Source organism: Zonotrichia albicollis, chromosome 6 (assembly GCF_047830755.1).
Source record: "Zonotrichia albicollis isolate bZonAlb1 chromosome 6, bZonAlb1.hap1, whole genome shotgun sequence".
Taxonomy (NCBI): Eukaryota; Metazoa; Chordata; class Aves; order Passeriformes; family Passerellidae; genus Zonotrichia; species Zonotrichia albicollis.
The window spans coordinates 49,528,227-49,541,523 of record NC_133824.1 but is presented as its reverse complement, the minus strand read 5'-3'; the positions used below and the strand labels follow the sequence as shown (position 1 = coordinate 49,541,523).

Genomic DNA, 13,297 nt, shown 5'->3' with positions numbered 1-13,297 from the left:
TCTTGTTTGTCACTAAAACACAGCTGAGGCCCAAGCACCAAATGCCTTGTCCAAGGCCAGGTCTCAGAGCAAGGTTTCAAATCCAGGGGTCACTGACTCCTAGTCAAGATAAGACCAATCTATTTTTATACAAACATTCATTTGCACAATAGCAGCCCTGTTGCCTGCAGAGGGAAGCCCTCCAGACTGCTGCAGTGAGGCCAGTTGCAAACCTACCTGCAGGAATATCTGGGACACAGAGTGGGCATTGTCACAGGCTGAGTAATGCCATGAACCAGACTGGGAGAAAAGTTTGCTGGGAGAGGAACAGTCACTGCTAGAAAGAGGTATTTAGTCATTAACTCTGAAGGAAAACTATTCAGGAAAGGGATTTCTGTGTAAAACCTGCCAGAGCTTCCAACACTTGGATTCTGTGGCTTTATTCAGGATTATACATATCAGCTCAAGAACCAGCTTGATGAGGTGCTAAATTAAAATGCTGGAGAAGATCAAGCATTTTCTTTTCTAATTATAATAATATTAAAACAAAAATGCACTTCAGACAGAGCTGAAGGTGGGGAGGGTTGAGTCCCAGCACACCATGCATTTCACACCTCCCCCTGGTTGGGCAGAAAAGGTCATGCAGAGGAAAATTTGAATTGAAGACCAATTCCAAAGGGCCATTTGCAATTTGATGGGTTCACACTCCCTCTGCACTCCAACTTTAAAGCTGGCAGTAACCAGCATTGCCTCCCAAAAAGCAAGCCCACCTTCCTTGTGACCCCAGAGCACTCCACCCTTGTCCCCAGTAAAGCAAATCAAAGCACTGATCCAGGTCAAACTCCAGCTCTTTTTTTTTTGTTTGAGAGGTTAGTTTCCAAACCCATCATGTCTCTGAACTGGACACTATGCAAATGTTTGCAGAAGCAGCAGGAGAAGGATGGCACAGGGCCAGAAGTGAACTGCCAGGGCTTGAAAAGGGCAGAACCACTTCATCCAAAGTGAGCATTAATGTTCGCCAGCACAGAGTGGAGCTGGGACACCACTGCTGAGTGACAGGAAACTGAGATCTCCACAAACAGAGGCACCTGATTAACCCCAAGGGAAATGTTATCAGCACCCAAATTCCACAACTCCAGCCAGGGCACAGGCACCAAACCCAGCCAGGCAAAGGCAAAACCTAAAAGAAAATATCTACAAGAAGAAAGCTGGAACATGCACAAGGAGTGCTAAGCAATCCACAGCAAAACCTCAGGGAGACAAAGCACTTGCAGCTCCCTTGTTCTCCCAGCTCCACCAGACAGGAACAACTCCCCTAATTACAGCTTTATTCCCCATTCAGCTGCCCCTCACTTAAATTCACTTCCTGGTGATGATGTATTTTTGATCTTTCTGTTAAATAACTGAAACACCCAGATAAATATTTTAGAAGATGAGTGCTGACACAAATACTACAGTACCAGAATGATGAGCAAAAATTCCTCCTGTACTTTTCTCTGAAGCTGCTGTTTATCAGTGTGGCATCTCATGCTTCCAAGATGAATTATTGATTGGAAATCAATTTTCAAAATCAGTGGTCATATCCATTGATTCTCATCAGCACCACCAGGAGATTGTTTTCACTGCCCTGTTAAAGAGCAGATTTAAGCAGCCCTTGATTTCTTTGCTGGGTGACCAGCACAAGGGTCAAATTGTTTTGCAAAAGGCCTCATGAGTGAGACTTCACCCCACCTTTTATTTTTTAAGGAAACAAAGAAGAAAACTGTGTGAAGAAATTGTCAAACCTGCCACTTATTTCTGAGTTCTCATGTTCATGCCTATTTGTACAGACTTGTTAAGAAGCAGCTAAGTCCCATTAACTTTTGGTATTTAGAGTTTAAATGCCAACATCATATGATTAAAGTGGGTCTGTAAGCAGGTAATTTTTTTTAATTTTAGTATTTTTAAACATAGATACTTCCCCATTATCACTGCTGCACACACACAAAAATCTACACCAGCAGCCTATTCCTGCAAATACAGGGTAGTTTGGAGTTCCTTTCGTTACCAAGCAGCTTTGGAAGCTAAATTTCCCCTTTGTTCTCTGTCTCTTCTACTTAGCATTTATTTTCCCTGTAAACTATTCAGCTGGTCATGTTATCTCCATGGAAAAGCTGAAGTTCAGCCAGGCAGATGTAAAGAGACATTTTGGGCAAGGATAAGTACAGAGAATACCAGAGACAAGCAACTTCTGCTGAATGAGGAAAGCTGGAAGACGGGCAGAGAAGCAGATGTAGAAAAAGCTTTTGAACGTCTGAAGTGGAATTTCAACATGAAAATCATTTGAAGTAGGATTTCAACATGAGAAAACAGAACCTGCTGGCAGGAAGAGGAAGCAGGTGTAAAGATTTAGGACAGGGTGGAGCAGTAAAATTGGATAGAATGGATACAAAAATGATTCAAACTTATTAATAGGGGAAACATAGCAAGTATTTATAAATGTTAACCAGCACAGGGAACTTTGCAGTAAAGGCCAACTCCCAGTGGCAATATAAGTTCTTAAGTGGCTTCTTTTAAGCCCCTGCAAGGTTTCCAGAACAATTCTGGCTGACCTTTAAATAAAGGTCCTTCTTCCAGACAAGGAATTAGGCCCAGCCCCATGAGCCCCACAGAGCTGCCTTCCAGGCTCTGCTCATTTCTACAGCTGCTTTTAGCAAGGCCTCTAGCTTTCACATTTATTAGAGCTTCTGCTTTCCAACAGATAGACAACCGTGCTCCTAAGACATTATTTAAATACTCCTTGCAGTGGAAACTACAGTTTACTTATGGCAAAATAATAATCACTTTGAAGTATTAAATAAGATCTTTACAAGAATTGCATGCACTTTGTTGTAAAAGCAACATTCAGTTTGAAAATTCAGCTGTTTAGTATGTATTGAACCAGAATTCCAAACCACTTTAAACAGATGTTAAACAAAAATAAAAGCTAAATAAGTAGCATCTAAATAACTAATCCAAATAGGATGGAAAGCAACAAAATGTTTTCAGAAATGCACCAAGCACATTGTCCCAGATACACAACTTGCACCCAAAAAGTGAGATGTCTTCTTGGACTCAACACTGTATTCATGAGCAAAACAACAGTCAAGGTATGAAAAGACAACTAGAAACATCGAAAAATTATGCAGTTCTGGATCAGGAAAGGCATTTTTTCATAACACGACAGCTTTTACATAAAATATCACAAAGAAATTCTTTACTGTGAAAGTGGGGAGGCACTGATTGCCCAGAGCACCTATGGGTGCCCCATCCTGGAAGTTTTCTATGACAAAATAGGCTGCAGATTCACTGACTGAAAAATTCCCCTTCACTTATCCAAACCAAGAATGCTACAATGTGAGTAGTTACAACATGTTCTTGAAGTAATACTGAAGTAACTACACCACTTCAATTTTTAATAGTCTGTTTCTAAGAAAATAGATTAACTGGTCATTTTGGGGTGCCCACCAAATTTTCTTACCATATAGGGCAAGGCATTTTATTTTCCAGCCTTTCTGCTGCCAGCCTCTGCTTGCACTTAGCTATGTAAATATCAAAAAGATTATTATATGTTGGAAGGAAAAGGACATAGGAGAATTTAAAAAGATTTACAACAGGAGTCTGAAAAAAAAAAAAAATCAAAGCTTGTTGAACATATTTACCTCAATTTCACATCCCTGATGGACAAAGCAGCTTTGTTGCTTGTTAATTTGCATTTGATGTTTATCAACCTCTTTCCTCTTTACCCATAGAACATTTTTTTCTCATAATTCAAATACAAATAGAATAAAATGCTAACAGAGAAGTACTGCTGGTGTCTTGTTATGCAGATTAGATCAAGCTTTGAATGTAGATAAAGCAGATTTCCTCTCCTCCTTGCACACAGGTTAGCATTTAGAGCTTGCTATGAAGTTTAACCTGAATTTTCCTCAGATGTGATCCTGGTGGGGACTACTGTGTCATTTGATTTGCTGTGTTGACAGAAATAGTCTCATTGTTTGCTTTAGTTTAATCAATGGAATAACATGCCAGTTAAAAAAAAGCAAAACTTCAAATAGATGCTCTGCTTTTCTTATAAAAGGATGAGTTATCTTTGGTTGAGAGCAGGCACAACAAATAAAATCAATTACCCTTTCTCCTTGTGTATGCTGAGGGGTTTTTTTCTCATTTAATTTCAACAAATTATTTTCTATTTCAACTCAGCGGGACACACGCGCTGAGGTTTGCAGGTGTCTGCAGGTGGGATCTGGGGGCACAGAGCTCACACTCTCCAGGTGGGCAGTTCCAGGCCAGTCCCCTGCCAAGAGCCTGCAGGGGGAGATTTTCCCTGACCTCCACAGCAGCTTCACTTCTTCCCTTAGTCCAGGGGGAAGCAACAAACCAACGGTGACCCAGAAAGGGAGGAGGAGAAGGAGGAGCAGGGCAGGTGAGCAGCCCTTGGTGTACCAAACTGCAGGGCAGGCACAGCCCCGTGCCCTGTCCTCAGCATCCCTCTGCCCATCTGTGTCTGTCTGCAGCAAATACCCTGGTTCCCAGATGGTCTCCAGGCTTCCCTTAATTGCAGAAAAACTTCCCTGACTTCTTCCTTTCTCACAGGTAATTATGAAAAAGGGGCTCTGCTGACCTTAGCTGCATCTTCCCCAGCTATTTTCCAACCCAAGCAAAGCATATTTTGGGCTTTATACTCCAGCCTGTGCTCATGGCACAACCAAGGACATTCTTTAGAGTTGTGCAGGTGAAGGATGGTGATGACAGAGTGGAGAAAATATTTGCAGGCTTAGAAAGGTTAAATGACCTGCCAAACTGACCCAGGCAGCACAGTGACTCCATAGAATAACTGAGAAATAAATTATTTTCTTGACCTTTGAGATTTTTTTATTCATTATACAGATAAAAAACTCATTTTTACCAAATTATAGCCAGCCAAAAGTTATGCAATCAACCCAATTAAACTGATTAAAAGAGCCAGTTTCCTCATTGACTACCAAGGTTTAATAATTACCTTCAGTAAACAGTGCAAGAAATAAAATATCACTTCTTAGGCAGGAAGAAAACAAAATGAGATCCGTGTTTGAAACCATTAGGCAAAAGAAGGGAAACAAAAAATAGAAAGAATGTCATTGTGTGAAAATACAGATTCATAAACTCTTCCAGCTTTTGCTATTTAAATGCCAGATTTAGTTTGGAATTTAGTATTAAGAATAAATAGCATACTAAATCACCCTGGGTTATCTGCTCACAATACCTTTAATTTAGAGGCAGCTTAGGATAACAACAAAGCTGTTTTTCTGAAGTAGCCCTCTCTCAATGCAGAACCAAAATAAAATCAGCCTCCCTGAACACAACGACCTGGATTCTTTGCTGTGCCTGAGACTCAGAGAATCACCAAGTCATTTGGGTCACAGGGGGCTCTGGAGGTCTTTATTTCACCCTCTTGCCCAGAGAATTCCAGCAATGAGATCTGCTTGGGCTGTCCATGCTTTTATCCAGGCCTGCTGGACAATCTCCCTGAAGCCAGCTCTTTTCCAGCCTTACCTGTCCCTCTCCTTGCAGGACAACACTCCAGCTCCCTTTTCTTGGTGCCCCTCCACAGAACCTGCTCCAGTTTCTCCATATCTTTCCTGTACCGTGGTGGGTCCAAAACTGGACACAAGGTGCAAGATGTGGTCTGCAGAGTGCCAAGTCACAGCTGGCACCATACACTTCTGGTGGCTGTGTAACTTAGTTTATAATGGAGATTCAAGCAAATTTCAGCATCACCTAAATGTCTGGACTCATTTATACCCCTTTACAGTGATTTCTTGCAAAGTGTTTTTTCTAGCTGTCTGTGTAGGTCTCTAATTCAGTCCCAGGTAACATAAGGCCTCAAACGAGACTGTTGGAGAACCAGAAATACTTTAAACAGATTTATTTCTAATTGACTAGATTTCATGTTGATTGTACTCCTGGAAGTCCTGATTAAGTGAATTCATTACCATTTATAATTTCTTGACAGCACACTTTGGAGATTCCAGCCATGGAAATTATCACAGTCTAATCAAGATATGCAAACTGAATATAAAAGCATTTACAAAAAAAAAAAAAAAAAAAAAGTTGATTGACTCAGGATAGAAAATAATCCTAATAAGAAAACCAGGATCATTTGCACTCCAGGCATACTACTATCAGTTTCTCCCATGAAGAAAATATTTAGAAAAAGATTTAATAAAATGTTTCAAAGGCGCAGCTGCTGTGAGAGGATTTGACAGAACCTTTGTGAAGGACACCCACGTGTGACCATGACTTCCTAGGAATGACAGGCAGTGCTGCCCAGGAACACTGTGCTTGGAAGGGCTCCTGGGTTTCTGTAGAACTGGGGGCTGGGCTGACCCTGTAAAGAAGCATTTTAAAATACTTGCTATTAGGTTTTGTGTCTGCTTAATGTTCTCCCACAGCTTTTATGTAGCCTCCTTCACAGCTGGTTTTGGGTTGTTTTTTTTTTCCACACTTGCCAGCACTAGTTGCCTCACCTCAAAAGTTTTCTGCAGTTCTTAATAAACCCAAACTTCTCCTCTTGGTTTTTCAGTCACACATGGAAAGCCACCACTTACATATCAGCTGAATTTTCTTACATGCTTCCTAAAGGGGGCTTACATAAAAGGAGAGTGACTTTTCCCACAGGCAGGACAAGGAGGAATGGCTTTAAACTGAAAGACAGGAGATTCAGATCAGGAAGAAATTCTTTACTCAGGAGCTGGTGAGGCCCTGGCACAGGGTGCCCAGAGAAGCTGTGGCTGCCCTTGGATGCCTGGAAGTGTCCAAGGCCAGGTTGTACAGGGCTTGGAGCACCCAGGGATAGTGGAAGGTGTCCCTGCAAACTGTAACATTTCAGCCAATGGAACAGTTATTCCCATCAACTCAACACACTGTCAAACACAACAGCTAAAATCCAAATTTGCACACCTGTTTCTGCACCCCTCTCTTTAGGTTGGTGTGCTTCTTTGATAGGGGCCCTACCACAGAAGCAAACAGTCAATTATTAAATGCCCTGATAAGCTAGAAATTCATTAGGCTGAGCTTTGAAGCACACACATTTTTAAAATCTTCCTCGTTTTCCATTTTTACATACTAGTGATCCAAATTACACTGCTTCATGTCACCACACAATTTACAGCAACCCACCTGACACATTTCACATAATTTTTGTATTTTCATTCTCCTTCCAGTGCTCATCCCAAGGCACTGTTAGGACTCACCATCCAGACCTTGATCTGTGTTCATAAATGCACAATGACACAGACACCTGTAGCAGCCAGTGCAAAAAAAAAGGCACCTTCAGTTCCTCTTATCACAGAGAAAATGAGTTCTTTAGTTTTCAGATCATACAGAAGCATCATGCTTCACCAAAAGGAAACCTAAGTTTCAATCAGTGTCCTTTTTGTTCTAGTTTTCTGATCTCTGAATTTCATGTTTCAATTTATATTGTAATGATTGAAATGGAAGTCAAGAAAGTTATGTTACTTCAAGAAATTGTTCTCATAAGAAGTTCTCAGTCGTCTCCAGAGTGCTGCCAAAACTTTTGGGACTGTGTTTTGAAAGAATCAGAAAAGCAAAGATAAAGACATTTATAACAAATGTAGGGACTTGAAGTCTTTATTAATAGGAAAGATTGAAAATGCAGCATTTAGGTAAGGTAAGAGAGATAAAAGAAATATGATTGTGCTGTATCACGAGAGGCTCAAGTCCATCAGTTCTCACCTATCTGTACAAAATCCAAGAAATTCTTCATTCAGTCCTAACATCCTCTGCAAATTTGCATGGACCCCATTAATAAATTACCCCTAGATGAAAACAGGGTGGGTGTCACATCTAACAAAGAACTATGATAACTTCATCCATCTGCTAGTTCATGTTTCAGGTACTTTGGGGAGGAGGAGGACAAAAGTCAACCAGACCTCTCAGCCATCTTCACTCCAGGCTGCAGTTCAACTGCAAATTCCTCTGCTCTGAGATCATTTTTGTAACCCACCAACCACCATAAAGCAGAAGGAGGAACAATTTTATTTCTGGAGATCAAGAACGATTTGGAAGCATTTTTGGCCACTTGTTAGTTGAAAAACTCACCTCTGCAGCATCCAGCACAACCCACAGGTGAGTCCTGGGCTGTAACTGCAGCTTTGCCCATGTGACACAAATAATTCAAACATTTTGTCTTCAAAACCACCTTGGCACACTTACCTGTCAACACAGGTGACAGCAACAGTGACAAGATGATCATCAGAATCTAGTTCTCTTTCATCTCAGATTCCTGAATAAAACACAGAAAGATATAAAGATTTATAGCTGAAGAAAGAAATTAAGTGACCAAATGGCCACCTTATTTAAATGTTATAAAGCAGAAATGCTGAAGGAGATTTCCTTTTACCACAAAGGAGATTTTGATAGGAAAAGGAGAGAGGAATTTTACTACATTGCAAATTCCCAAAGTACTCCTCATACTGTAATATAAATATTATGCATAGCTTTGCAGGGGCAGAGCCTGCCATGGCTTCACTCACTCCAGAGTGCCTCTGGCTCATGAAGTCAGCACTGAGACAAAAATAGGCTCTTCTGGTTATTAAGAAAGACATTTCAGGCCAGATCTGACAGAAGGTGAAAGGTGCTGCTCTGCTGTTCCCCACAAACATCTTCCTTGATTTAAGTCTTGCCAAAGCTCTGAGCATCCCAGGAATGTGCATCTGCTGAACAGCCCAAGTACAAGCAGCAAAATGCTGGGTTTTGCCTCCCCAAGTCCACCTGAGACCCTGAAATTTGGGTCTGCTCTCTGCAGGCCCCCAAGGGGATTCCCCAAATGTGCTGAGCATCCCAGTCCAGCCCTGGGCACAGCATGCATCCAATATCCATATCCAGCTGTGCTCCCAAGTGTGCATGACTGCCTTCATTGATGGTTAGAAGATCATGCTAAACAAAATTCTTTCCTGTTAACGTATTTTATTTTCCTCTTCTTACAGATCTAAATGGAAGAGGAAACCCAGGTATTCCCACTGCAACAGAAAGTTTGACTAACTCTACTATTTGTTGTACTTTGCTGTATGGTTCTCCATCAGAAAATACTGCTGAATTATTATACTTTCAGTGTATTTAAGCCCATTCTTTATTTTAAATTTAGACTTTGACACAGTTCACTAAAAACAAACATTCCTATCTAAAATGTTCTGAGTAGGAAGAAAATACTTGCATATCTGTCTCCAGCAGCTGTGTGATTCTGCTCTTTCAGCAGCAACAAAAGGAACTATTAAAGGACATTTCCCACACTGAATTACTGTATTTGTACCAGTGTCAGCTGTGTTTGAGATTAAGCCTGGTAGGTTTTGCATTTTTAGGGTGGGAAATAAAAATGTGATTTCCATGACCACAGGGGCTACAGGAAAGGTTGGTAAAAAAGTTCAGCAGCTGTTTCTCACAAGGCAAAAACAAGGCAAGGAAAGAAGTCGGCACTTGAAAAGAAACCAAAATAAACTGACCTAACCGGTTTTTTAATCTGAGATGGGATGAACTGCTTCTACTTTTGAACTCTCTCTTTTATGCACACCAGCTTTCATTTTCTAAAGGGATCAGAGAGAGGAAGAATAGCCTGGGATTGCATGTATCAGAGAGAAAACTTTCCAAAACTGCTCTCAAACGCTCAACATATTCCAAGACCAGGCTCTGTTGCCTTTAGGAAAGATTTACATCTGGTCAGACTGAATAAAGGTAAGAGCACAGCAACAGCTTGCACTTGATTGTGGAAGAGAGGGGAATGCCAGAAGCTGGTTCTGTGTGGAGGCCAAACTCCTCTTATCCAGCAGCGTGGTTCCACTTTGCATTTTGGATGCTGACTTGTTTCTCACTGTGCTCTCCAGAGCTAACCCTAAGGATAAGCAGATCAGCTTGTAAACCCATGGCTTGCCAAGAGATGGGGAAAGCTCTTTAAATAAGAGTATACATCTACTACAAATTCACAGGAAAATGAAAATAAATTGTGCCAATCCTGACTTCTTGATGAGACTGGGTATGTTACACCGTGGAGAAAGGCACTGACACTGGAACAGTGAGCAACTGTCCTCTCTGCTATTTCTGCAATAAGATTCTCTTAACACCCACAGGTAGACAAAAACCAAGTCCCCTCCCAGATCCTGCTTTTCCCTCTCCTCAAGCACAGGATCAGTGGAGCATAAGCTCCTCGTTGTCTCAGAACCCCCAGTGCATCCCTAAATAAATCTCTATGCTGTGAAAGTCTCAATTACTGCACATCCCCAGCACTTCCCCCTAGAGGAGAATTCCCTTCCAGACATCACTTCCATGTGTGGCTGGGCAAGAGAGCAGGGCCATGCACAGGCTCACTCCCCTGGAAAAACACCCACCATGACAGGCAAGGTGCTTTTCCCTCTGTAGGAGCTCCACTGGGGGGCCTCTCCTACACCTAAGCACCCATTTCCAACATGTTTGTAGGAATGTAACACCTTCTGGGATTTCTGATCCTTTAAAAACTTTGACTGAAGTTGAGCAGTAAATTCCAGAGCCATTGGAAAGTGGCAGGAGATGGATAAGGAAGGGAGGAAAGGCTGACAGCACAGTCACACAAGCCACTTTCCTGATCAAATCCATCTCTAAAATGCCAGGGTGACTCCAAGCCACCCCAAACAAACGGTGCAGTTTGATTTCCACCCGACTCAGTGCTGAGCACTGAAGGGATGTGACATTTTTGCAGAGTGCACTGTAGCAGTGGTAACTCGGTTCAGGGAGCAGCAGAGCTGCAGCCATGCAGTATTTATAGGCCTCCTCCTCAGCTCCTTCTCCCTGCTCTTCCCCCCCAGGCAAATCAGCTGGGATGTTGCCTCCCAAGCCCAGCTGCTGCCACTGCTGGAGGAAAGCCCTTGCTGTGCCACTGTGCTGCAGAGAAAACACTCCCAAAAGATCTGACAGAGGGCAAACCTTCCCCCAGGTCTGGCAAAACAAGAAAACATTCCAAAAAGTGTGTGAATTTTAGCAAGCAGAATGAAAACATCAAGATTTTCCCATTCCTTTTTTCACAGTTTAAAGAATCCCCAAGCAGGAAGGTAACCTTGTCTGGGGGTGTTTCTCTAGGCCCAGGTGCACACCTGGGAAAGTAAAAGTTACTAACCAAAAATAAATTCAACTACAAGCATGCATTCCTTCTGGCTCACACAAACAAGTCCACAAAAACCATACAGCCCATCAGCAACCTCAAGTGGATATTTCTGTCCAATTTCTTAATTCTCTTCCATGGCCAGAAAATTCCCAGGTTCTGTTTCTGAGCTGGCTCCCAGCTGACCAGCCAGCTTATCTGCACAGATGCCTGCACAGCCACAGAGAAACAGCCATCCCTGATAATTTATAAGGATGGCACAGAAAGGGGATACACTGAAACACTCAAAAATGAAGCACTAGGGAGCATTCATTGACAGGATGAGCATGCCTAAATTAACACAACTTCAAATGGCACACATCATTCATTTAACCCTGACTTTTCTGAACACAAACACTCACAGCATCCTGTTCTCTCTGTTGTCAGGTACATAAAAACGTCATCCACCTTGAGAGCCCTCTTAGTGGCACACAGGCTCATGTTTTTCCTAGCAGCCTCTGAAATCAAAGGTAATTTATAACCTGTTACCTAGGAATGTGAATACCAGTAGAGTTCATTTGACTACAGAACACTTGACACCATCCATTTTAGTTAAAACCCTGCTGAAGCAGGCCAGTTGTGCTGCATGGAAGCCCTGGCTGCTGCTTTAAGAGGAAACTCATGGAATTCACAGGGAGCTGAAGGTACTCTGCACTATCAGGCTGCAGGCAGTCCATTAGTTTAGCAATTCTCAGAAACTCCCAGATGTCTTTAGCACTAATAGACCCCAAACTCACACACACTGAATTCCCCACTTTTCCCCCCAAGTTAAATTGAGAGCTCAAATACTGAGGGAAGCACTAAGAGCAAGGCTTGTGTCTCCCAGCACATGATGGATTCAAATCCTGCCTGGGAGAGATGCAATAACTAAACCTGATTTGATTCCAGCTCAGCAAAGAAGGAGGCAATGAGCTGAAAAATGAGTGTAGCAAGGGAAGAGCTACCTGAGATTTTGGGAGGCTACTCTCAGCTAATCCTGCCATTATGTAAAGCCAGTGCAAACAAAACCTGGTCATGAGGTGGAAATGTGAACAGAATCAGGAAAACTGTGCAAAGAAGTGGAAAAATAGTAATTTTCTTCATCAGGAGACACCATATTTGGGCACATATTTAAAATTCTGAACAGAATTCCACATGGACTTTTTCAGAACTAAATATGAAGTCTACAGCTGCTCAAACACTTGCTGGAATGAACTCACATATTAGTGTCTCTCTTTGGTGTTTTTTCTATGCTCCACTAAACTTTTTTTCCTCAGCAGCCTAAACATAATGGCCTAAATGCTTGTATAGTGTGTGGCAGCAAAGAATGATCTTCAGAAACACCAGATGCTTTGTGCCTTCAGATTATTCACTGTTTATGGCAGCAAGTTCAGGCTAGCAGCAAAAAACTAAATACCAAAATGTAATTCCTGTCCAAGTCCCAACAATATAAACATGCACTGCTAATTTCATATATATTAAAGAGAAAGAAGCTCCCAGATATTACTTCTTTGAAGGCACTTAAAGCCACAACATGTAAAGAATAATATAATTCCAGAAAAGTCTAGCATCAGATCCTGCATTTTGGCTGTCTGATCAGAGTAGGTTAAAAATCCATTTCCAATATGGAAAGAAAAATCCCTCCTTCCTATGCTTATCTAAATATAAAATAGCAATATATTTAAAGGAGTATGGACTACTGCAAATTATCAGCAATCAGTGATGAAAGAAAAATGTGCCCTCAGTTCATGGCTCATAATTCTTTCATTTCCCAAATACTGCAAAAACCCCTGATAACTGCTAAATAATATAAGCTCTCCAAAGAGCCAGAAGGTGCTCACCTCAGATGTAATTTTTCATGTAGCTCCTCAGCTCTGTCCAACTCAATGAATTCAATCCGAAATTTTGCACTGAACATTTTCTGGTCTTTTATTCTATGAGATAGTGGAGAACTTTGAAACCCAGATACATAGGAAAACTTGTACCCATGTCCTACCTACACTAAAAGTGGATGCTGAGCCTTAGCTCAAAGGAAAACCTGTTAATTGTATGTATCAAAAAAAGGCAGGCTACTGGTTTTTTAGACTTCAGCACCTTCCTAGGGTTAACAGCTGATGACCAAAACAAAAAAAAAATACTTCCACAAAGTGAATG

At 41.6% G+C, this 13,297-nt stretch overlaps 1 protein-coding gene across 4 annotated transcripts in view; it reads right to left on the bottom strand.

Annotated features, from left to right (window-relative positions):
• SHANK2 (SH3 and multiple ankyrin repeat domains 2) overlaps nt 1–13,297 on the bottom strand; it is a 277,448-nt gene that overhangs the window by 250,605 nt on the left and 13,546 nt on the right. For all 4 annotated transcript variants that reach the window (XM_074543726.1, XM_074543727.1, XM_074543728.1 and 1 more), the window contains one exon: nt 8,215–8,284. The gene's annotated coding sequence lies outside the window, so the exon portion shown is untranslated. The remainder of the gene's footprint in view (nt 1–8,214; nt 8,285–13,297) is intronic.